The sequence below is a fragment of the Physeter macrocephalus genome, chromosome 12, assembly GCF_002837175.3.
Source record: "Physeter macrocephalus isolate SW-GA chromosome 12, ASM283717v5, whole genome shotgun sequence".
Lineage (NCBI taxonomy): Eukaryota > Metazoa > Chordata > Mammalia > Artiodactyla > Physeteridae > Physeter > Physeter macrocephalus.
In genome coordinates, this window is record NC_041225.1 from 34,607,270 (window position 1) to 34,632,807 (window position 25,538).

Below are 25,538 nucleotides of genomic sequence, written 5' to 3' on the forward strand. Positions count from 1 at the left end.
CATTCTCTATGTCTGCGTCTTTATTCCTGTCCTGCCCCTAGGTCCTTCAGAACCATTTTTTTTTTTTTTTAGATTCCATATATATGTGTTAGCAAATGGTATTTGTTTTTCTCTTTCTGACTTACTTCACTCTGTATGACAGACTCTAGGTCCTTCCATCTCACTACAAATAACTCAATTTCGTTTCTTTTTATGGCTGAGTAATATTCCCTTGTATATAAGTGCCATATCTTCTTTATCCATTCATTAGCCCAGCAAAATAACTGTCATTTCTGTGGAAAGCATATTAGGCTTTTTTAGCTGACTGTCACTAAACACTTATTGAACTCTGATTCCATGTTAATCAAGGATTTTCCAGATTAAGACTATGTATTTAATAGAGTTGCCATATGAGCCAGCAATCCCACTCCTGGGCATACATCTGGAGAAAACTGTAACTCAAAAAGATACAGGGCCCCCAATGTTCACAGCAGCACTATTCACAATAGCCAAGACATGGAAGCAAGCTAAATATTCACTGACAGATGAATGGAAAAAGAAGATGTGGTACATATATACACAGCGGAATACTACTCAGCCATAACAAAGAATGAGATAATGCCATTTGCAGCAACATGGATGGACCTAGAGATTATGATAATAAGTGAAGTAAGTCAGAAAGAGAAAGACAAATACCATATGATATCACTTACATGTGGAATATAAAATATGAAGCAAATGAACTTATTATGAAACAGAAACAGACTCACAGACATGACAAACAAACTTAATGTTATGAAAGAGGAAAGAGGGTAGGGGAGGGATAAATTAGGAGTTTGGGATTAGCAGTTAATAAATTAGTTTGGGATACTAATTACTATATATAAAATAGAGAAACAACAAGGTCCTACTGTATAGCACTATATTCAGTATACTGCAATAAACCATAATGAAAAAGAATACGTATATATGTACAACTGAATCATTTTGCTGTACCCCAGAAACACAAGATTGTAAATCAACTATACTTCAGTAAAAAAAAGAATATATATTTATAGCAGGAGATCTTAACCTAGAGTCCATGGATGGGCTTCAGGTCACCCTTAAACACCCTGAAATTCTGTGCAAATGTTCATTTGAATTTGGTGAGGAGGTCAACATGTTTTATTAAATTCCCAAAGAGGTTCATGATACCATAAAGGTAAACACTCTTGGCCACAGACAGAGATAGTATTGACACGAGAACATCAACAGCAATAACTCTCTAATCCTTACCTTTCCCTCTAAAGCTAAGTCACTGAAATCACACTTATGATTTTCTTTCTTCTCTTGGTGTCTTTTTGTTCAGTTTTGGACTTAGCATTATCTACCTTATAAGCTACATCAGAGCCTTCTTTTCCCTTGTTGCTATAATTCTAGGCTAGTAGCTGCTTCAAACCCTACAGACTCCCACAATTTGCATTTCACCTTCCCTGAGTGTTTTGTGCCCATCTCTTCCACCCCAAAGGGCAACTTTACACTCAGACTTCCTTTGAAATAGATGGAAATGCATTGTGTAAGATGGAGCCATGTGGTTGAGATGTTGACATGTTTCTTTCCCTATGTCCAGCCCTAGTCAGAATTAGGAAACTATGGACTCTGGACTCTGCATGTTTTAGTAAGTGATTATTGAATACCTAATTTTTGTTAGGCAAATCCATGTTATCTCATTTAATTCTTACAGAAGAGGTGAGAGTCACTTCTTGTAGATGAAGACTGAGAGTTAAGTCTTGCAGAAGACACCCAGGTACAGAGAAGCTTGCTTGGATCTATTTCAATTAACACCATTCATTTATTAAAGCCAAGAGACTGCACTAGGAAACTAATAGCATTATTACAATAAATCCCTTAAATGACCCTTAAAATTGGAATTGCTGTTCTTATTACAAATGAGGAAAGAGATGACCAGAGAGAATAAATAACTTGATTAAGCCAAGCTAGGCAATGGCAGAGTGAGGATTCAAACCAAGTTCATTGTAATTCTAAAACTTTGCTCTTTCTCCTACAAATGAATCCAGGTCTCTTGACTATTTAATTAATTTTCTTTCCATTACTTATCATAGTTTCGTTCACATTTAAACATCACTTAAACACTTTACATTTTAATATCATAAAGTCATACACATAGGTTCATTAAAGCTTTACAACCTTTTAAATATAGGAACTGGGGTTAGCATATAGCCTAAAAAATGCAGAACTGATAATAGAAACAACATAGCTTGACTTTCAGCCTGATACTCTTTCTGTAATATAGCAATGCTTTTCATCTAATGAGCAACTATCTCAAAATAAAATACACTTTGAAGAGTATTTTTATAAAGCAGTCTGTGCAGTTTTTAAAGCCTACCTTTACTTTTTCCTAAGTAAAAACAATTGCCATAGTCTTTTTTTTTTTTTTTTTTTCAGAGCACCTCTCAGCAAACTGTTTTCCATGCTATTTCACATCTAGCTCTTCTCCTCACAGATGTTAGCTGAAAAGAGTAAGAGCAAGCGAACAGCAAGAATCTGAGATTGGAAATATGCTCCCTCATTTATTTTCAGTGTAGTTTTCTGTTTAGCAGTAGACATTCTAGAAAGATTGTTACCAAATATTTGGAAAGATTTTCCAAACTTTCAGAGCAGGGGTTGTCTGAAGTTAGAATCGCATGCAAAAATCACAAGTGCACTGTAATAAGGAATAGGCCTCAAGTTTACAAGCTCATGGAAGGTGATGATTATTTCATTCATTGTCTTTGTTCATTCACTCATGAAAGATTCTGCATTAGGATGTCATTGATCATTCACTCATGAAAGAGTCTGTATTAGGATCTTTGTTCATTCACTCATGAAAAATGTCATTGTTCATTCACTCAGGAAAGATTTTGTATTAGGATCTGATTGCTGGTATAACAAATTGCCACAAAGTTGGTGGCTTAAAACACCATGGATGGGCTTCCCTGGCGGCGCAGCGGTTGAGAGTCCGCCTGCCGATGCAGGGGACATGGGTTCGTGCCCCGGTCCGGGAGGATCCCACATGCCGCGGAGCAGCTGGGCCCATGAGCCATGGCCGCTGAGCCTGCGCGTCCGGAGCCTGTGCTCCGCAACGGGAGAGGCCACAGCAGTGAGAGGCCCGCGTACCGCCAAAAAAAAAAAAATACCAACATGGATTTATTATCTTACAGCTGTGCAGGTCAGAAGATGACACAAGTCTCACTGGGCTGAAGTCCTGGTGGGGCTGTATTCTCTTGTGGAGGTTCTAGGGGAGATTTTATTACTCTGTGGCCTCTAGTTTCTGGAGGCCACAGGCATTCCTTGGCTCACGGTTCTCTTCCTGCATTTCAAGGCCAGCGATAGTGGATTGAGTTAATCTCACATCACATCTCTCTGAACCCCTCTTCTGCTTCCACTTCCACTTTTTAGGACCCTTGTGACTACTTGTGGGTAAACCAGAATAATCTCCATACATTAAGGTCAAGTTAATTTGCAATTTTAATTTCATCTGATTTCTTCATTGTTTCTTTGCTATGTAACATAACATATCAACAGGTTCTGGGGATAAGGAAGTGGACATTTCTGGGCACCATTATTCTGCCTCCCACAAGTGCAAGCTGTCATTTGCTATTCACATCCCACAAAAGTTCCGTCCAGTCAGTTAGTAATGCCTGCTGCATGGTAGCACTGTGAAGAGTTCTACTGAAAGAGCTCTGAGCTCCTTTAATGTGAAGGAGGGTTAGAGCTTTTTAGGTCTAAAGTTTGCCTTGTGCACCGAAGGTGTAGACGATGCCAGTTTCCTTCTCCATTCAGTGTTCTTCCCAATGCAACCTACTTCTACTCTAATCAACTTCTTTCAGTTTTCTGAACGAGCCATATAATCTCTTAATTATAACTTTAATTTTCACTCACCAAATACCCTGTGACAATTGCTTTTATCCTCATTCAACAGTTAATTGAGTACCCACTATGTGTCAGACACACAATGAAGATAAAAAAGATTCTATTCTCTACGTAGCTTACCTTCTGCTGTGAGAGTAGGGGAGACAGACAAAAAAAATCAATATAATAAATAGTATATTATATAAGAAGGTGCTGTATACTTAAGACAAAGTATATATTTATAAAAATTAAAGCAGTCTATGGCAGATTCAGAGGTGGGTGTGTGGTGGGCTGCTGAAATTTTAAACAGAGAGATTGTAGAGCCTTTTCAAAAAGGTAATGTTTGAACAAAGTCTTGGCATCGAAGGAATTGTCCATGTGGATAGCTGGGAGGAGAGCCTTTTATGACAAGAAAGAGACATCTGAAAATAACACAACCTTGGAGCATCACTTGACCAGCTTTTGATTGGGTTTCCAGTTCTACATGCAAATCATTAGGCCTTCCGTGGCTGATGAAGAACCAGGGATTTAGAAGGCGGAAGATCCAGAGATCAACTCAGAGGAGAAAGGGGGATTCCGAGGTGTCAAGGAACCAGACAAGTAAGACCAGAGGGAGACAGAGTTACTGACTAAAGGAGGCTCATGGAGAACCTCATCAAAGCAGCCTCAAACCGAGACTGGTTATGCCCAGATTATGGCTGGGAGTCTGGACAGGTTTTCAGAAACACCATGAAGAACCCAGACATTTTGAAACCTCACCTCCTCTTCTTCACATTTTTCAGTGAAAACGTATACCTACCGTAACCCTGGTATCTTCTCATCTCTCATAAGCACTCTTTCTGATCTGTTTCAAATCTTCCCCTGTCAAAACTGAAGTGGTTTTTCTTCCCCGAAACTTAATTCTGTTGACATCTCTCATCATCTTAGAAAACGTCAGTGGCCCCGAACTGCTCTCCATTTTACCATAAACTTAATATTGTATTCAACTGCCTCCATGATCTAGCACAAGTCAACAATTTCCATGTTATCTCCACCAATATTTCTAAGCTGTTGCTTCCCATTCTATCACACTTTGGGTTTCCAAACTACACCACACTTTTCAATGATCTGTGGCTTTGCTCCTCCCATTTTTCCTATTGATCAAAGCACTTCGTTATTTCAAAGTTAAAATGTCTTCTGTCCAGTGGTCTCTTCTGGATAACACTTCTCATGTTTCAGACAAAATTAGCTTCAACCTCAGGATTTTTTAATCTCTATTATGACCGCACTTCACTATTATAAATTCCTTCAAAGCAGAGTCCATATTTCACCATTTTTATACCTTTCTAACATGTAGTACAGATATTAGAGAGTGAACAATGAGTCTTCTTTATGTAAAGAAGATTTGTTTAAGATAGATTTAAAGGAATGAAAGAATAAGTGCTGAAAAGAGGGAGAATATTGCTTTCATTCTAAATATGAAATTGAGACTAATTTAAAAAATAATAAAGACAAAGTTCTAATTATTATAACCTGACAAATTGTTCAGTCAAGTTTTAAACTGTTTTAATGTAAATTAATTTACATGTATTTTTCAAGAAAGTTAATGACACTATATTATATACGTTTATTGAACTTTATGTTTTTGTACATTCTTGTTTAAATAATCTGATATTTAAATAAATAAATAAGTAATCTGATATTTGTTTATATACTGCCATTTTATAAATTATTACTTAATTGTTGAAACTGTTTTAAGTATACAGCTATCTTTTATGTCCTGGGATCTTGTTTCTTATAAATTAAAGAATATGTAGAAATTTTTAAAAAAACACCTGATTTCCAGGTTTTATTTTCTTTGGATATATGCATAACCAGAAGTGGTACTGCTTGAAAATGGTAGTTCTATTTATAAGTTTTTGAGAAATCTCCATATTGTTTTTCATAATGGCTGTATCAATTTACCTTTCCACCAAGGGGGCACACACAATAGCCAAGATGTAGAAATAATCTAAGGGTCTGTCAGTGGATGAATGGATAAAGAAAATGTGGTGTATGCATACAGGGAAATGTTATTCAGCCTTAAAAAAATAAGAGACAAAGAAGGAAATTCTGCCATTTGCAGCAACATGGATGAAACTGGAGGACATTATGCTAAGTGAAATAAGCCAGACACTGAAAGACAGATACTGCATAATCTCATTTATATGTGGAATCTAAAATCCTCAAACTCATAGAAGCAGAGAGTAGAATGGTGGTTGCCAGGGGGAGGTATGAAGGACATGAGGAAAAAATGGTCAAAGGATATGAAGTCTCAGTTATTCAAGGTGAATGAGTGCTGGAGATCTAATGTACAGTGTAGTGATGATAGTTAACGTTTTCTATAATTGAGATTTGCAAAAAGCATAGTTCTTTAAATCTTCTACATATAACACGGTAACTACGTAGAGTGATGGTTAAGTTCTTTAGCTTAATTGTGGTGATCTTTTCACAATGTAAAAATATATCAAAACATCAAGTTGTATACCTTAAATACATACAATTTATAAGTCAGAGATATCTCTGTAAGGTTGTTTAAAAAGCATACATTATAAAATAGGATCTTTGTTTTTATACTAATAAAAGAAAGGTGATGAATGATAGCTACCAGTTATTAAGAACTTAAAGAGTTTCAGACTATATGCTCAATCCTTTATATTCAAACATCAGCAATCCTCCAATTTCTAAATTTGGCATTATTAATTTATTTCAAAGACTCAGAATTGAAGTTCAATAAATTACCAGCACACTTAACATCACACAGATTTTAAAATAAGCTTCTGTTCAGTAAACTGATGCTTTTCTCACTTCTCTGTCATCACAGAGCTTCCACTTTGGCAGGACATTGTGATAGCCAGATGCTCAGGATTTTCCATATTTCCTATCCTAGAAGAGTTTCCCATGATCGTTTTTCTAAGTATTTACAAGAACTTCCATGGACAGAGCTTGAATCAAGATCTAGTAAGAGTACATTTGAATGAGTACTGACAGTGTAGTGGACCCGTTATTATTTTTTTCTAGATTAGACGTGAGACTGCTTTAAATCCCAAGGAGGTTATTGTTAATTATTTATTTACAATGAAATCTGTAATAACACAACAGAATTCTATTAATAAGTAGTGTTCATTTAATAGATTGATTTATTTGGGGGTTGAATTTATTTTAGATTTTTTGTTCATTCCATTGATAAATTATGTATAGAAGGTAGAGAGGGGACGTACTTAAACATTACGTGTTCAAGGTCCTTGCTTGCAGATGAAAGCACAGAGACCTCAAAAAGGAGAAATGACCTTCCCAAGGTCAATGGACTGCCCTTCTCTGGGCTGGGACAAGAACCATTTGTCTTCCATCCATGACTCATGGCTCATTCCTCCCCTCTAGTCCTGCCAGAAACCAGTAACTTATCTAAAACTAGTTTAAGCCCTAGCAGTGATAGTTAATTCCCTTAATCACTTAAGTAAGTATATTTGCAAATTCATGCTGGTTTACAAATCTTCTGCAAGCAGGGATTCTCAAACAAGTTCTATGCCTACATCCAGTTTTAGGGATTTGTGTTTCCTGCCTCCCTTTAAAGACAGAATAAGAAATTAGTTCCAACTTTAAGATATTTATAGTCAGTAACTTCACTCTTCTACACATTAATTACCAAGCCTATTTCCTCCTTGGTACCTTCTTTACTATGACATACAGGCGTACGTAGTTTTATTGAGCTTTCCAGATATTGCATTTTTTTACAAATTAAAGATTTGTGGCAACCCTGTGTCAAGCAAATCTATTGGTGACATTTTTCAAGAACATTTTCTCACTTCACACCTGTGCCATACTTTGATAATTCTTGCAATATCTCAAACTTTTTCATTGTTATTATATTTGTTATGGTGATCTGTGATCAGTGATCTTTGATGTTACTGTTGTAATTATTTTCGGGGCTCCACAAATCGTGCCAATACAAGATGGAAAACTTAATCAATAAATGTTGTGTGTGTTCCGACTGCTCCACTGACCAGCTTTTCCCCTGTCTCTCACTCTCTCCTCAGGCCTTCCTATTCCTTGAGACACAACAATATTGAAATCAGGCAACTAATAACCCTACATTAGACTCTAAGTGTTCAAGTAAAAGGGAGGGTCACACATCTCTCACTTTAAATCAAAAGCTAGAAATGATTATGCTTAGTGAGGAAGGCAGATTGAAAGCCAAGATAGGCTGAAAGCCAGGCCTCTTGCACCAAGGCGTTAGCTAAGTTGTGAATGCAAGGGAAAAGTTCTTGAAGGAAATTAAAAGTGCTACTCCAGTGAACACACAAATGATAAGAAAGCAAAACAGCATTATTGCTGATATGGAGAAAATTTTAGTGGTCTGGGTAGAGGATCAAACCAGCCACAATATTCCCTTAAGCCAAAAGCTTAATCCAGAGCAAGGCCCTAACTCTTTTCAATTCTGTGGAGGCTGAGAGAGGTGAGGAAGCTGTACAACAAAAGTCTGAAGCTAGAGGAGGCTGGTTCATGAGGTTTAAGGAAAGAATCTGTGTCTATAACGTAAAAGTATAAGGTGAAGCAGCAAGTGCTGATGTAGAAGCTGCCTCGAATTATCCAGAAGACCTAGCTTAGATAAGTAATGAAGGTGGCTACTCAAAACAACAGATTTTCAATGTAGACAAAAGAACCTTATATTAGTAAAAGACAGCACCTAGGACTTTCATAGCTAGAGGGAAGTCAATGCCTGGCTTCAAAGCTTCAAAGGACAAGCTGACTCTCTTGTTAGGGGCTGATAGAGCTGGCGACTTTAAATTGAAGCCAATGCTTGTTTACCATTGTGAAAATCCCAGGGCCCTTAAGAATTATGCTGTGCTCTAGAAACGGAACAACAAAGCCTAGATGGCAGCATATCTGTTTACATCATTTATTGAAAATTTTAAGCACACTGTTGAGATCTGCTGCTCAGAAAAAAAAGATTTCTTCAAAATATTACTACTCATTGACAATGCACCTGGTCACCCAGAGCTCCAATGAGGATGTACAATGATATTAATGTTTTCATCCCTGTTAATACAACATCCATTCTGCAGACCATGGATCAAAGAGTAAATTTGATTTTCAAGTCTTGTGATTTAAAAAAATATATTTTGTAAGGCTATAGCTGCCATAGATAATGATTCCTCTGATGGATCTGGACAAAGTAAACTAAAAGTAAACCTTCTGGAAAGGACTCACCATTCTAGATGCCCTCAAGAACATTCGTGATTCAGGGAAAGAGGTCAAAATATCAACATTAACAGGAGTTTGGAAGAAGTTGATCCCAACACTCATATATGACCTTGAGGGGTTCAAGACTTCAATGGAGGAAGTAACTGCAGATGTGGTAGAAATAGAAAGAGAACTAGAATTAGAAGTGAAGCCTGAAGATATGACTGAATTGCTGCATCTCATGATAATGGAATTATCTTAATGTCTGTCTTAATGGAATGAGTATCTTCTTATGGATGAGCAAGGGAAGTGTTTTCTTGAGATAGAACCTATTCCTGGTAAAGATGCTGTGAAGACTGTTGAAGTGACAACAAAGGATTCAGAATAGTACATAAACTTAGTTGATAAAGCAACAGGGTTGAGAGTACTGACTCCAATTTTGAAAGGAGTTTTACTATGGGCGAAATGCTCTCAAACAGCATTGCATGCTACCGAGAAATCATTTGTGAAAGGAAGAGTCAGTTGATGTGGCAAACCTCATTGTTGTTTCATTTTCAGAAATTGCCACAGTTACCCCAAACGTCATCAACCACCACCCTGATCAGTCAGCAGCCATCAGCATCGAGACAAAACCCTCCACCAGCAAAACGATTATGACTTGCTGAAGGCACAGATTGATGTTTATCTGTTATTAGCAATAAAGTATTTTAAATTAAGATATGTACATTGTTTTTTAGATGTAATGCTATTATTGCACACTTAATAGACTACAGTATAATGTAAACATAACTTTTATATGCACTGGGAAACCAAAAATCCTTGTGACTCACTTTATATTATGGTATTTGCTTTATTGCTATGGTCTGGAACTGAACCCACAGTATCTCTATGCTATGCCTGTATTTGCAAAATGTATGCTTTTTCTCCTCTTCCTTTTGTTTTAATTGCAAATATTAATTGTGCTTTCCTTTTGTGACTTTTCAAATAGTCTCTAAAAATTGTTTATTTAGTACTGATCGCTATTGTGTTGCTCCTGTTTAATCTGTTATTTCAGTATTCTTCACATGACACAACAGTCAAGATCACGGGCTCTGGGGGCAAACTCCTTGAGTTTCTTTCCTGAATTCAAAAGGTACTAGGTAACTATGAGACCATAAAGAACTACTTAATTTCTCTGTTTCATTTCATTCATAGTTGAAATGAGGAGAGTACCTACTTTATAAATTCTGTATGGAATAATGAGAAATCCACATATAGTGATATGCACATTGGTATTTTGCAATAACTTAATAATTTATGATAATATTATTATTAAAATAATTGAAGTTGATGACTTGGATTTTTTTCCAAAATTATTACTGCTTTTGCAGTTTAAAGAAAAATATTTAATCATGTGTGAAAGAATCATAATTGGATGGCAGTTCTGGTTATTACTGGAAGAAATTAATAAGGCTTCATTAAATGTAAAGGAAATGGGTAATTTCAGCATGCAATCATGATGAAGTAACCAGTATACTATTTGTCTGCTCACCATAGAACTGTAATATTGGACAAAATATATGAGGCAATTGTGTTCATATATCAGATAACTGGTGGCATAGTACTATGATCCTTCAAAGAATGGAAACTCATAAATTGAAACCCATGTTTGCCCAGGCTATCTGACTGGGGTCACTTCCTGTTTGACAAAGGGAATTAGAACACAAGGGAAGAGTTCTGGGCAGATTGGAGGTCAGGCAAATTGGAGCTGAAGAGGCTGAGATTTGCAGAGTATGAGAAAGAAGAGAGCTGCACAGAGGAGCCTTGAGTCGGATACTCAAGAAGTACAGAGGAAAGAGCAAGATTATGGAGTCAGTCCAGCCTAGGTCTTTAGCAAGAGCTGACTATGCATGGCTCCAAAAGGCATCAGAGACTGCCAGCTGCAGGACTGAGAGATAAACAGAAATATTAGAAGACATGGAATGTTGTGAGACACTGGATTTTCAGTCTAGCCATGTAAGGAGACCACTATGGCAACCTCAGGCATTAAGTTGAGATGTCAGAAAGGTCATGAGTTAATAGTAAAGATCATTCTCTCTAGTTAGAGACATGATGGAGAACTAAGAAGAAATGAAACAGACTCAGTCTAACAAAAAAGAAAGACAAGACGGGTAGGACCAAAAGTTTACGCCAGTAATTCAACTGACGATGAGAATAAAATTCAATACCCATTACATGTACACACCACAGTCTAGTATCCCTATAACATCCAGAAAAATCAAGAAAAAAAGACAGCAATAAAAATTGACCCTGAGATGAAGCAGATTTGAGCCAGCAGACAAAGACTTTGAAGAAATTATTAAAAATATCTTCAAGGACCTAAGGGAAAAGGTGGGTCACTATGAGGGAAGAGATGGAGAACCACATGAGAGAAATGGAAACCATAAAATAAAAACCCAATGGAAATTCTAGAAATAAAAATAAGATATCTAAAAATTTTTTTTTAAATCACTGAATGAGCTTAACAGCAGATCGTACATGGGAAGAAAGTTTCTTATTTAAACACAAATCAATGGAAATTATTTTATGTGAAAGACACAGAAAAAAAACACAACAGGTGGAAAAAATAAACAGAATCACCTGATGGCCAATATCAAGTGGTCTAACATGCATTTAATTGTTATCCCAAGAGGGAAAGAGAGAATAATTTAGAAAAAAAACATTTGAAGAAATAATTGTCAAATATGTCCAGTATTCGGTAGATGTAACTGTTAATTTTAACTCTTGCCAGGCTGGGCACTGGCAATAGTAGGGAAGGGGAAGTACTGCATGTGGACAACAGCTCTTTGTCTGTGGAACCAGAAAGAGCATATGCAGGAGAATTTGGAGGCTTTCGTTGAGAAGATTCCTAGTAGCAGACTCAGGGCAGTATGAGGTGATGACAGAGCAGACCTCCTGCAGGCTTCTCCAAACCAACAGAGAGGGGTCCTGCTGCCAGATTCCAGGGCACTTCACATTCCAAAAGAACTACCTGGATATAGACTCTGGGATTCAGATAAGCTGTAGTTCTCAGCAACCATTGGTCTCAGACCCTGATGCAGAAAATTTAGAAGGGTAACAACATGAAGGAAATGTGGTTTTTTGTTTTGTTTTGTTTATTTTTCTTTTGTTTTTTAAGTAGTAGGAGAAAAGGGAAATAAAAAGAAAATTAATTCCTTTTTCACCTCTCATGAAAAAATGCCTCTTGTATGATGTTTAATATTTGAATTAATATGTGGAACTCTGGTGGATGTATGTTTGCTTCACACAGTTTTATCAGAATAGTATGTTATATAATAAAGTAAAAACTACAGAGTATAGAAATTTTCATAGTTTCCCCTTCTGTAAAAGGGAAAAAAAGGGAAACTTCATTATTTTTATTGCAAAAGCCTCATTTATTCAAGATCCACAGAACAATAATTGGCCTACGAGTACTCTTTTGCTTATGTGGAAGTGTTTTCTTTATTTTTAGATTTGGCAGTAATTTCTGAGAGTAGTTGTTGTGTAGCTGATGAAAGGTCCCTTTTCAGTTCCTGTCACAATCCTCAACTGAGGAACACCCCAAATATTGACTAGGGTCTGTGATCTTATGACAGCATTTCCCCCTTGTGCTCACAGGAGGAATAAATGCTGACATTTTAAGGTTCTGTTTTTCTAATTTACAATATCCCTTGATATTAACAAGACATGGCAGTGCTTAGGTTTAGTCGATAAACCAAAATGACTTGTTATCACTCTCATTATGGAATGTGACATACAGATGTGTGGTTATCAAACATAATCAGATATGAATACCTAAAACCTTCAATACCTAGTTGATGTAAGAGCAATCATCATTCTGGGTACTCTCATCCAGTGAAGGTAGGTTTTAGCGCACCTTATTAGTGAACTGCTCGTTCTCCAGAATAGCCATTGTTATAAGCGTTCTTTCCCTCCCATCCTCCCCTGCATACCTAGGTAAGGAAAGTAAATGTGTGTGTATGCATGGGTGGTTAAAAGCAAGGAAGATGAGGAATAGTAACGGGTGATTACTTTTTATACTAAATGACCTATGCATTCTTAAATTTTTATAAATTTAAATTGTTAATATTTATTAAACCCATATACGGAACCAAGAAAAACACCTAAATCTATCTCTTTAAATGACTGTGGAAATCAATAAAGATAACTGACAGAATTCAAGCTTTTCTTTTGTTTCCCATTTAAAATGGTTTCCCCAAAATATCACACTGGACTTTTGAATTTTATAAATTTTCCCACAATCTATTTTTTTAATTATATAAATATTCTGAATATGGGTTATACTTTTCATGAAATTAAACATCTCCACATAGTTATCTTAAAGAAAACATTTAAACTTGATCTTTTGTTAGAGCAAGATAATAGAACAAGAGATCTTCCAAACAGCTGCCTCTGTTTTCATTTTTGATGATAGACTTCCTGTCCATTGTTCTGTGTTCAGAATCACTTTGGTTGTAGCTGTCAACCTCACGTTTCTTCTTTTCATCTCTCCATGTTTATCTACTTAAGCAAAACCAACTTACTGAGACTGCTCTGTGCTAAGGCCAGGGACTCACCCTTGGGTCATAAGAGTGAAGAATTCAGAGTCACTCTTCTCAGAGACTCACTCAGGGCCCATAGAGGAAATGTGTTTTAAGTGTAATGATATTTACCCTGTGAAAATTTCATTTTACTTAAAAATAGGCAAAATGGGATTTACTCTAAGACCTCCACTTACTAACAACATAATTTTTGACACAGTCTTTAACTTTTCTGACCCTTGGGTTCTTCTGTCAAAGAGAATGGTGCACAATTCACAGGGTCATTATGAGGATCATTTACCTTACTTAGAAAAGCTAAACAATTATTTTTTTATTTTTATTGTTTACATCTTTATTGGAGTATAATTGCTTTACAATGGTGTGTTAGTTTCTGCTTTATAACAAAGTGAATCAGCTATACATACACATATATCCCCATATCTCTTCCCTCTTGCGTCTCCCTCCCTATCCCACCCCTCTAGGTGGTCACTTTAAAAGATTATTATTTTATATCTTCCCACTGTAAATGACTACACTAAACCACACATACATTTGGAAAACATTCTTCCAAAGTTCCAACTTTGATGCCAGGATACCATGGAACCTGGGGAATCTGGTTCCCTATATCAAACAGGTAAATACCTGTGATGGTGAATATATACATAGAGAATTCTAATTATTATGATAATTTATTTGATCAGGACATGGATATCATATCGATGCCAATTTGTGATAAGTAAACTTTACTGGGTATTATCTGTTAGACAGGGGAAGCAACTAAATTGTTTACAGTTATTTAGCCTAGCCTTAAGGTAGAAATAAATATGTAATATTTTTCAGCTCCCTTAATTCAGACATAATGACTAAAATAAAGCTTCATGTTTTGCAAAGTTTTACATGCTTTAAAGAATGTCTGCCCTCATTATCGCATTTGAATTCACAAATACATGCCACCTAGTCAGTAACCTCACCAGCATTATATAAATCATATGTCCAATAAACATAGACAAATGGCAGAACTTTGCTTCAAGATTTACATCCAATGTTTTTAATATTCACAATATGTCACCTACTTATGTAGACCAATGTAGTGCCTACTAAACTCGAGGAAGGAAGTGATGCTAGCTAATACATATGGCCTTCATTAAGGGAAAGAAAAACTTAAGTGTATTGAGCACGTGTTATGCAGATAGTTTGATTTTGTCCATCTCTGCCCCAAAAAATGCACAAGGGTGGTAATATTGTTAGGGAATTGAGACTGGAAAATATCAGGTAACTTGCCTAAGATTCCAGAAGATTCTTGTAAAGGCTAGAGTCTGGGTTTGATCTTAGTTTCTGATTAACACACATGGACAATAAATGGTCCAGTTACTTCCATGATTTCATATTATCCTCCAACACAGATGGTCAAAAAGAATAAAAGAAGATGGATATATTAATATTTATGCAAATTTCACTTCTTTTAATTCTTCTCCAGAGGTATTATTTCAATTTTGGCTTATGCAGATTAAATATATATATTCATTTTAAGAAAGTTATCTTTCATGAAACAAGTTGTGTGACGTCCAACAGAGCTCATCATTTCTATATTTATAAACCTTTATCTAAATATATAAATATATATGTCTAACTGAAAGTCTGAAGAATTTAAAAATTATATTTTCCGCATTAAAAAAAATAGCACAGTACTCGAGTACTTAACTACAAGCAAGAGACTAAAGATTAGAAACCAAATTATTTCCTAGATTAAAATAAAAAATTAAGTATGATCTCTGATTAAATGCTTGAGCCTTAGCTATTGAAAGTAGAAATAATTTAGTGGAATATGTGTACCAAGCTCACAATAACCTCCCTTAAAATATAACCGTAATAACTTGTATTCAGTAGTAGAAGTATAAGGTAGTATTTAACCACTTTTATACATATATATACATTATTATGGTTGAACTACTCCTGACCCTCTTAAGTGAATGGTCCATTATTGAGTGCAGTGTTTGGAAAATGTCTTCAAAATGCATACATAATCACAAAATTGACAGCCCAATACTGAGATAGGGAGGAAAAATGAGAGCCATAACATTCCAGGAGTGCTAGGACTCTATAGAAGGTTATACTTGAATAACTTCATCTAGCTGCAGCGATAGAAAATATCTATGGATTTTATTATTTTTTTTTTCTTATGGGCAAGTATTCTCTTAAGTATTATTGCTACAGTTTTTACCGATTCTCTTCTGTCTCTCCCTTCTTATCTAAGACTGAATCAGAGTGATTAAGGAACTGAGCATGAAATGTTAATTTCTGAGTCTTATTCTTAGAAATAAGTTAAACTTTACATGTGATGACCCTAATTGAAGAAAACATCCCTAAGGACCATTAAACTCTCTTTGCCTTAATTTAATATTCATGCTCATGTTGGGGATGGGCAAATTTCCCCCTTGCCCCTCTTAAGTTCTTTTGGCTAGTCTGATAATTAAACTGTAACAAAACAGATTACCAGGATAAAAAACAATTTAATTCATGCTCACGGAGTTCTCACAGAAATGGGACATAAAAAGTGGCCAAAGTAGGAAGTTTTTATATTTTCTCATACAAAGAAATAATAAATTTGTAAGGAATTGACAGGACAAAGAAATTTAGGCTTGGGGTAGCAAATCAGTAAAGAAGTAACATGCTTTGTTTATACAGGCTTCTTGGCCTTGAATTCCCTATCACTGGTGATAAGGGTGTTTTTCTACTACCAGATGCAGAGAGGACAGCTTTCACATGCTTTCAGGGGGACAGAGGAGGGACAGAGTTCCCTTTTCTCATCGGCTGTTTCCCAAGCAACTTAAAAATAATCAATATGCCACTGTGATGTATTTGGGGGCAGCCTGCCCTTAGCCCCAATGTTCACCGTAACAGTTTTATCACTTATGTCCATTGAATAGATACACCAGGAAATCATAACATCTGGAGATTTCAGATCTGCCCTCCCTGCCAAATACCTTTCCTGTAGGATAAATCTGAACACTGAATTTCAGTTGTTTGAACACAAGTTTACGCTATGCAATTGCCATTAACTCATGGTAACAACTCTTCTTTCAACCTGTGAGCATTTTCAACCTTCAATTGTGGTGTCTTGGCTCTATATTTCACAGTATTTTTAGTTTCCTTTTTGTTTATTTATGCAACTCATTTTCATTGCTATCTGTATCATTTTTTTTTTTTTTGCTTTTGATGGAAGGAATGGGGTGATAGGACATTCATTCACATACATTTTAGTATTCCTGTCTCTTAATCACTCCTAGATCTAAATGTAAACTGAAAACTCTTTTCAATATCACAATTCCCATTGCCTTTGGAACATTAAAATTTACTATTAGAAATTCTACATGAATATGAAAAGAATATATATATATGTATACCTGAGTCACTTTGCTGTACTGCAGAAATTAAACACAACATTGTAAATCAACTATACTTCAATAAAATTTTAAAAAAAAGAAATTCTATGATTGACCTCTACCACTTTTTATCACAGTACTGATAGAAACAAGGTTTTGTATATTCTCATAACCATAAAAGTTATTGCAAACTATTTTTTAATAAATCCTGCCCCATAATGGCAGTGCTATTTTAATTTATAACATCATAGATTCGTTCTTCCTATTCTTAAATTTCATATAAACAGAAACACACATCTTTTACTCAACATACCATTTATGAGATTCATTCATGTTGTGTGTATCAGTATGTCCTTTGTCCTTAATTGCTGAGTGATAGTCCGATCATAAATGTTGTAAAATATGTATGTCCATTATACTGTTGATAAATATTTGAGTTATTTATAGTTTGGGGCTGTTATAAATAAACCACCTTTTTGTTTCCCATCTCTTAGTGAAAACTGTTATTTGCTACCCAGTATCCAATGTCTTGAGAGCCATTTATAGCCTTTTAGTTATTTTACATGGGAAGGTAAATATATTCCTATTACTCCATCTTGGATAGGTTTGAAAGTCCAGTCTTAATTACCAAATACTAATATACACTAAAAAGCCTTTTATCTTACCTTGGTTTTTTCCTAGAAGCATAATCTGAAACAGAGGTTTGCATGCAGGTGGTTTATTTTGGAAATAAACCCACGTAACAAGAGTAAGAAAAAGCAGGAGTAAAAGAGAGGAGGGAAAACGAGTGCAAGAATACATCCTTGAGTTGCCAGAAATGTAGGTGACTGTTCCTTGGTCCTGTAGATCTGAGGGGTTTAATGAAATAAATCTCAAAATTGTCTACTTAGGCAACCATTGGCTCCAAACTTCCATTCATTACAGGTGACTCCTCTGATTTGAATTCCTCAGAACTTCCACGTTGGACTAACCTGAGTGCTGAATAGATAGCCATTGGCATCCTGCATGGAATTAGAGATGCCTTGAGGCAGGAAACAAGATGTGAGAGGCACTGTTCCAAGGCAAAGTGCTCTCAGGTTGCCACTCTACAGGGATGATTGAAGCTTGTTATAAACTGTTTTGTGTGTCATTAGCTATGTTAAAAGGTGGGGCAGAGTATTTATAATAAAATACATGAGGCTTTTTTTCTTATTAAGACTTTATTTTTTGTATATATGTACCACGTCTTCTTTATCCATTCCTCTGTTGATGGACACTTAAGTTGCTTCCATGTCCTGGCTATTGTAAACAGTGCTGTAATGAACAATGGGGTGCATGTGTCTTTTTGAATTCAATGGAATATTACTCAGCCATAAAAAGGAACGAAATTGGGTCATTTGTAGAGACGTAGATGGACCTAGAAACTGTCATAGGGAGTGAAGTAAGTCAGAAAGAGAAGAACAAGTATCGTATATTAACGCATATATGTGGAATCTGAAAAAATTGATACAGATGATCTACCTACAAAGCAGAAATAGAGAACAAATATATGGATACCAAAGGGGAAAGGGGAGGGATGGGATGAATTGGGAGATTGGGACTAACATATATACACCATTGATACTATGTATAAAATAGATAACTACTGAGAACCTACTGTATAGCACAGGGAACTCTACTCAATGCTCTGTGGTGATCTAAATGGGAAGGAAAACCAAAAAAAGAGGGGATATATGTATACATATAGCTGATCCACTTTGCTGTACAGTAGAAACTAACACAATATTGTAAAACAACTATACTCCAATAAAAATTTTTTTAAAAACTTTATTTTTTGGAGCACTTTTAGGTTCACAGTAAAATTAAGAGGGAGGGAGATATTTTCCATATATTCCCTTCAATGTAGTATTGGCTATTCCTGGTCTTTGGCTTCTCTATATGAACTTTAGAATCAGGTTGTCAATATCCATATAATATCTTGTTAGGTGTTTGACTGAGATTATACTGAATCTGTAGATCAAGTTGGAAAGATCTGACATTTTGACAGTATCGAGTCTTCCTATTCATTAAACTGTGACATCTCTCTATTTATCCAGTTTTTAAATTTAGTTCAGCAGAGTTTTGTAGTTTTCCTTATGTAGATTTTGAACACAGTTGGTCAGATTTATACCTAAGTATTTCAATTTGGGGTGTGCTAATGTAAATGGTATTATGTTTTAAATTTCAAATTCCTCTTGTTTATTGTGAGTATATAGGAAAATGATTGACTTCTGTATATTAACCTTGTATCCTGCAACCTTGCTATAATTATTTATTAGTTCCAAGATTTTTTTGGTAAATTATTTCAGATTTTCTCTGAAGATGGTTATGTCATCTGCAAAGATTGTTTTATTTTCTTCCTTCCCAAGCAGTATACCTTTTATTTCTATTTCTTGTCTTATTGCATTAGACAGAACTTCCAGCATGATATTGAAAAGAAGTGGTGAGCGGGGAGAGATTTGCCTTATAACTGATCTTAGTGGGAAATCTCTGAGTTTCTCACTATTGAGTAAGATTTTAGCTACAGGTTTTTTGTACATGTCTTTATCAAATTGAGGAGATTCTTCTCTATTACTACTCATACAAGTCTTCTATACACCTATATAAGTCTTTATATGAGAGATATCATTTCCCTTACCAACCTCAATTGCTGAAAAAAATTAATAAAAGATAATCAGATAAACAAGCTAAAGCTCATCCTTGAATATCTATTTAATATTTATCATCTTCATCTTCTACCACCCATTCTAGATTTCCCTCAGATTTAGCCAGAACTTCATCTTTATTACATCTACAATGAACCCGAGAGTCTGCATTTCTAACAAGCTTAGGTATTGCTAATATTGTTGGTCTGCAGACTACACTTTGAACTTAGACCTCTCTCTTTGAGAGGGTTAAGCCTTCTGTCAATCTAAGTCAAGCTATGGTTGCTGCAATTGTCTGGTCATTTTTATGAAAGATGACAGGAAGACAAAGTGACATTTTAATGAATTCCCTGGATTCTTTACAAACTTTTCCATAGATGACAAACCTACAAAGTATATTTCGATATTCATTTTAGGATGCTTCTGTTTGTAGAATATAATTAAGAGCTACGTTCAGAATTATTTGAATATAGTTTATTTATGTATACTTATTTAACAGTTTGATATACATACAGGTGCATTACAAATATTTGCATTCAACTTAAGGATTTTCTTTTTCCCTTTTTAAGTAAAATTTTGTTTTTTGAATATATAAAAATGTTCACAAATCAAACTATCTAAGAAACATACTCTGAGAAATCTCATTCCCATACCTACTCCTTCCCAGTCATTTTAATCTATCCCCAATAAGTAATGATCTTCATTAATATACTGTACCTCTCCTGAGTTTACATTTGTTAAAAAAAATGCATACATAGACATATATTTTTCTGTTTTCCTCTTACTTACTAAAATGTAATTTTTATCCTGATTTTTTTCATTTAATAATATACTCTGGGGATACTTCATATATCTTCTTAGAGAAAGTCATTGTCATTTTTCAGAAATACATAACATGCCATTTTGCTTATGTACCATATTTACTCAACCAGTATCTAGGGATCTCATTTCCAATAATTTGCTATTTCTTATTTTCTTCTTTCTTTTTTTGCTTTCTTCCTAATATTTTGATAATGATTTTTGTGTCCATGTAAATGATATTGGTATGTTCTTGTAAAATGTTTTCTGGTTTTGGTACTAGGATAATGTTTTCCTCATGAAAGTTTGGGAAACTTTCTATCCTCTTGTATTTTCTGGAAAAGATCATATAGAATTGGCATTATTTCGTCCTTAAATCTTCTGTAGTGTTTGTCAGTGAACTCCTCTGGGCCTAGTATTTTTATTTTGGAAGACTTTTAACTACAAATTTAATTTCCTTAAGAGAAATAGAGCCATTTATGTTACGTGTTTTCTTGGGTCTGTTTTGGATGTTAGTAACTTTCTAGATCCAGTTCATTTAAATGATCAAATTTAAGGGCATAGAATTGTTTATGGTATTCTCTTCTGATCTTTTTAATGTCTGCGGATCAGTAGTGACACCCCTCTTTTTTTAAATAAACTTTTATCTTGTAATAATTTTAGATTTACAGGAAAGTGACACCCCTCTTTGATTCTTGATATTTGTAAGTCATATCTTCTTTTTTTATATTAGTATGCCTAAAGATTAATCGATTTTATTCATCATTTCAAAGTGCCAACTTTTAGTTTTATTCATTTTCTTTCTTGACTTTCTATATACATTTCATTAATTTCTACTCTTATCTTTATTTTTAACTTCCAAATCCTTGCTTTGGATTTAATTGGGTTTCTTAAAATTACTTCTTAAGGTAGAAACTTAGTTTATTTACACAATACATTTATTGTGTTATAAAACAAGCATTTAATTTTATATGTCTCCCTTTGCTTTAGATGTGTCCCACAACTTTTGATTTTTAAAAAAAATTTCATTCAAATTACAAGCATTTTCTAATTCCTCATATGATTTCTTATTTGACAGATGGTTTATTTGAAACTGTGTGGTTTAATTTTTATCTACATGGGAATTTTTGGATATCATGAGATGTGATGGTATTAGGAAACAGGGCTTTTGAGAGGTGATTAGATCATGAAGGTGGGGCTCTCATGAATGGGATTAGTGCCCTTACGAAAGAGATCAGAGAGCTTCCTTGCCTCTTCCTCCATGTGAGGACACAGCTTGAAGTCTGCTGTTTAAAAACCAGGAAGTAAGTTCTCCCCAGACATGAATGTGTTGGAGTCTTGAACTTGGGACTTTTTGGCCTCTAGAACTTTGAGAAATAAAATTCTATTGTTTATAAGATATCTAGTCTATACTATTCTGTTACAGCAGCCTGAGTGGACTAAGAACATAGTTTTATTCTTTAATACTTTATTCATGTTACTCCATTATGTTTGGGTTTGCATAATTTCTGACAAGAAATTTTTTGTAATTCTTATATTTGTTCCTCCTTATATAAAATTTCTTATTTCTATGGTTGCCATCAAGATTTTCTCATTTGACTTTTGGTTAGGCTTTTCCTTGGGCTTATGTATCAGAATTATTATAAAATCTTTCTCTGACAATTCAACAAGTGAATCATCCCTGACTTTGCTTCTGTTGATTTATTGATTTCTTTACAATAGGTCATTTTTTCCCTTGCTTTTTTAAATGTATCTCTTAATTTTTGACTGAGTGCTGAGCATCTGATTCATAAACTCAGTGAAGACTGAAATAAGTCATAACAGGCACACCGTTTCCCCTCAGGCCACTAGTATGGGATACTGAGTCAATCCAATCAGAAGTTGCTCTGGGTTTGGATTGTGTCATTGCTTTTGAAAATGAGAGCTGCTCTTCCACTGTCCTCAGAGAAGTAAACAGCCATGTTGCCAGCTGCCTGTAAAAACGTCCCTTCTAGGATCAGAGGGTCTTAGTCAAACAACCCAGGCATCCTCAGAGAACTGGGGGTATCATGGCCCCTCGGAAGCATGCATGCTGGCACAGCCTTTACCGCAGAGATAGCTGTATCTGAGTGATGATTGGTCACCTTTTTGTATGGGTGGGAGATTCCACAGATGCCTAGGTGATTTCTGTCCATATAATTGTCAATCACTTGCATTCGTTGCTTTAAGTCACTCATGAGGATTAATTGGCCAGAGCAGCAGGGCAATCTGCACAAACCATTGGATATTTTCTTTAAGGTTTCCTGCTTTAACCAGCTGTAATCAGTATAGTGATTTACTCTGACTCTACACTGCTTTGTGATACCCACAGGGCTGGGCTGTGTGAGCCTCGGGTTCCTGGTCATCCCCCGGTCCCACTTTCCCTATTTGCATTGTAGCATTTCCCATTGAAAACACCCCTTATAACCAAAAGTGCTTTGATTTTTACAATCAAGAAGTAGTCCACATATTTAAAACATTTAGTTTCATAATATACTTAAAGTTAAGACTCCTTCAGTGTGTATAAAATATAGAATGCTCATCAAATAAACAAGACATGATTTATTTTAAGGGTCACAATGCTATAGCCAGTCAGCTAACTGTTAATTCTATCACTTGAAAAATGTGTCAACAAGGGTGAGGAAGCTTTGACAACCCCAAGAGGGGATCAAAAGTCCAATGTAGTCAACCCATCAGGAGCAGGTAGGACCAATGACCCATGTAATGTGGCCTCTTTCTCTGCAAGGCAAATGGGCCAGCCTTTGGCAGAAGTTACAAGTCTGGTATACAGTGGCGATATCATTAGAAACATAGAGTCCTTTTACTTGTAGGAGAGGGCAATTTTTCATTAATTGCTAGAAGGATTCAGTGTGGCCAATCCAGCCACATAGCTCCAAGAAAAAACCCTCTGAGTTTTGTCAGGATTTCAGTCACTCCCTTTGGGAGATGCATGATAACACTACTGAGACTGACCTGCCAACTAACTGTACATTATACAACAGTGGACATGAAAAGGAGAGACACTTGTGCTAAATTTTGATCCACCCGCTGATGGAAAAATAGTGCTTATGCCTAGGACAGACAAATTTTCTATCACATTTTTATAAGCATCCACAGTACAAAAATGTAAAATGTCAATTTTAGTTATATAATGTCACAGGCTAAGAGGCTTCACTCACAGGTCATTTTAACTTTTCTTTTTTTGCAAATTTTGCATAGACAATTTGTACCAAAACATACCAAGGAGTTTAACAGGCATTTCAGGGGTTTCAACAGCTATTGCCAAGATATCATCTTATCCCTTTGTCTGGGAGCTGAGGGAGCACAGGGAAGGCCAGCCAGCCAGTGACTGACAGCAGGAAAGCATCTTTCCTTAAAGTGGCTTGGTTAGGAGGATGGGGGAAAGAGAGATGAGGGATGCAAAAGCAGCAGCTTCACACCAGTAAGCATAGGTGTGCACTTACTTTGGGTTTTAAGCGGCTGACAGCTCAACATTGACAAATGCACTTTTAAGAACTAAGAAATATTTTGGAACCTGGTTTCAGTCCTACTTCTTGCTTACCAGTCTCCAATCATTTAATAACAAGTAGCTCACACACTCGGATCCTATGAGTCTTCTGCTTGCCCCTAACCTGACCTATGCAGTCCCTTAACAGGCAGCACAGTGGAGGACCTTCACTGCCCCCCTCTCCTACCACTTGAGTGAGCAAGTGCTACCAGATCCCAGAGAGTCTTATGATTTATCCTAACCTGCCCCACACAGCCCCTTCTGTTCTTTCTCCAAAAAGGCAGTGAGGCCTTACTGACCCACAGCTGGGGTGACAAACACATGAAGTGGTTAAGTAGTACCTAAGAGCACCACTGCTGCAGCTGCATGGTTGTCCTGTGATACTTTCATAGACTCTACCATTACGGACACAGTGAGCCCAGGGAGCTGAGACAACATATGACTTACCAAGAAAGCATAAGCAAGATCAGCATGGTGTCCAATTTCTACTTCCCGCAGGACAACACCAAACAGGAGGAACCCAATGACAGAAGAGACAGTGCTGGGTTACTCTGTCATGGTGAAGCTATTTTTTTATATCATCAATAAGAGCAACTTTAGAAAGTAGGATAGCACCTCATAAAATACTCCCTAATTTTTACATAATACTGACTCTTATTTTAAAGAACTTCAGAGTGGATGATTACTAGTACCATCTTATAATAATCCAGATTTTACTAATACAGTTCAACTCTACTCTCTAATTCCTCTGATCTGTTCAATTAGCACACTACATCATGGTGGTTCTTTGAAATCTTCCATGGACCATCCATCTTATCCTAGAGATATAGCTTAGCTCATTTGGAATCTAGTAGATGAATACATGATGCTTATATTAATCTTCTACCAAATTAATATCTTATTTCAGGAAAGAGTAATAAAAAGTCCCCTACCAAAAACAGGACTTTTTTGAACTAATGACTTTCAAAGCTACTGATCAAAATTAGAAATAGTGTATAAAAAAAATCTTGTTTTAGTATACTGCATGCTATTTTATATATAAGCTGAAAGGAATTCAACATAAGATGTCTTTAAGATGATGACATAAAATATGTGCCAAATGTTTGTGTTCTAGTATAAGAGCTCAGTTATTTAATTTTAATAGGTCAATAGCTCTTTCTTAACTTGTATCCATTTATCTATAATTTTCTGCATAATCTGTAACTTTCTTCTAAATATATGTATGAAGCCCAGACAAGTATTATACTTTTACTAGTATATACATATAATTGTACATGATTATACATTATATAATATGTAGTGTTTTTAAATCTCTTTAATGGTTCACTATTGAAAACTCAGGTTAGATTAAAAAGTTTAGAGTTTGAAAAGTTACAATAGGAGGAGCTTCAAGATGGCGGAAGAGTAAGAGATCACCTTTCTCCCCACAAATACATCAGAAATACATCTACATGTGGAACAGCTCCTACAGAACACCTACTGAACGCTGGCAGAAGACCTCAGACCTCCCAAAAGGCAAGAAACTCCCCATGTACCT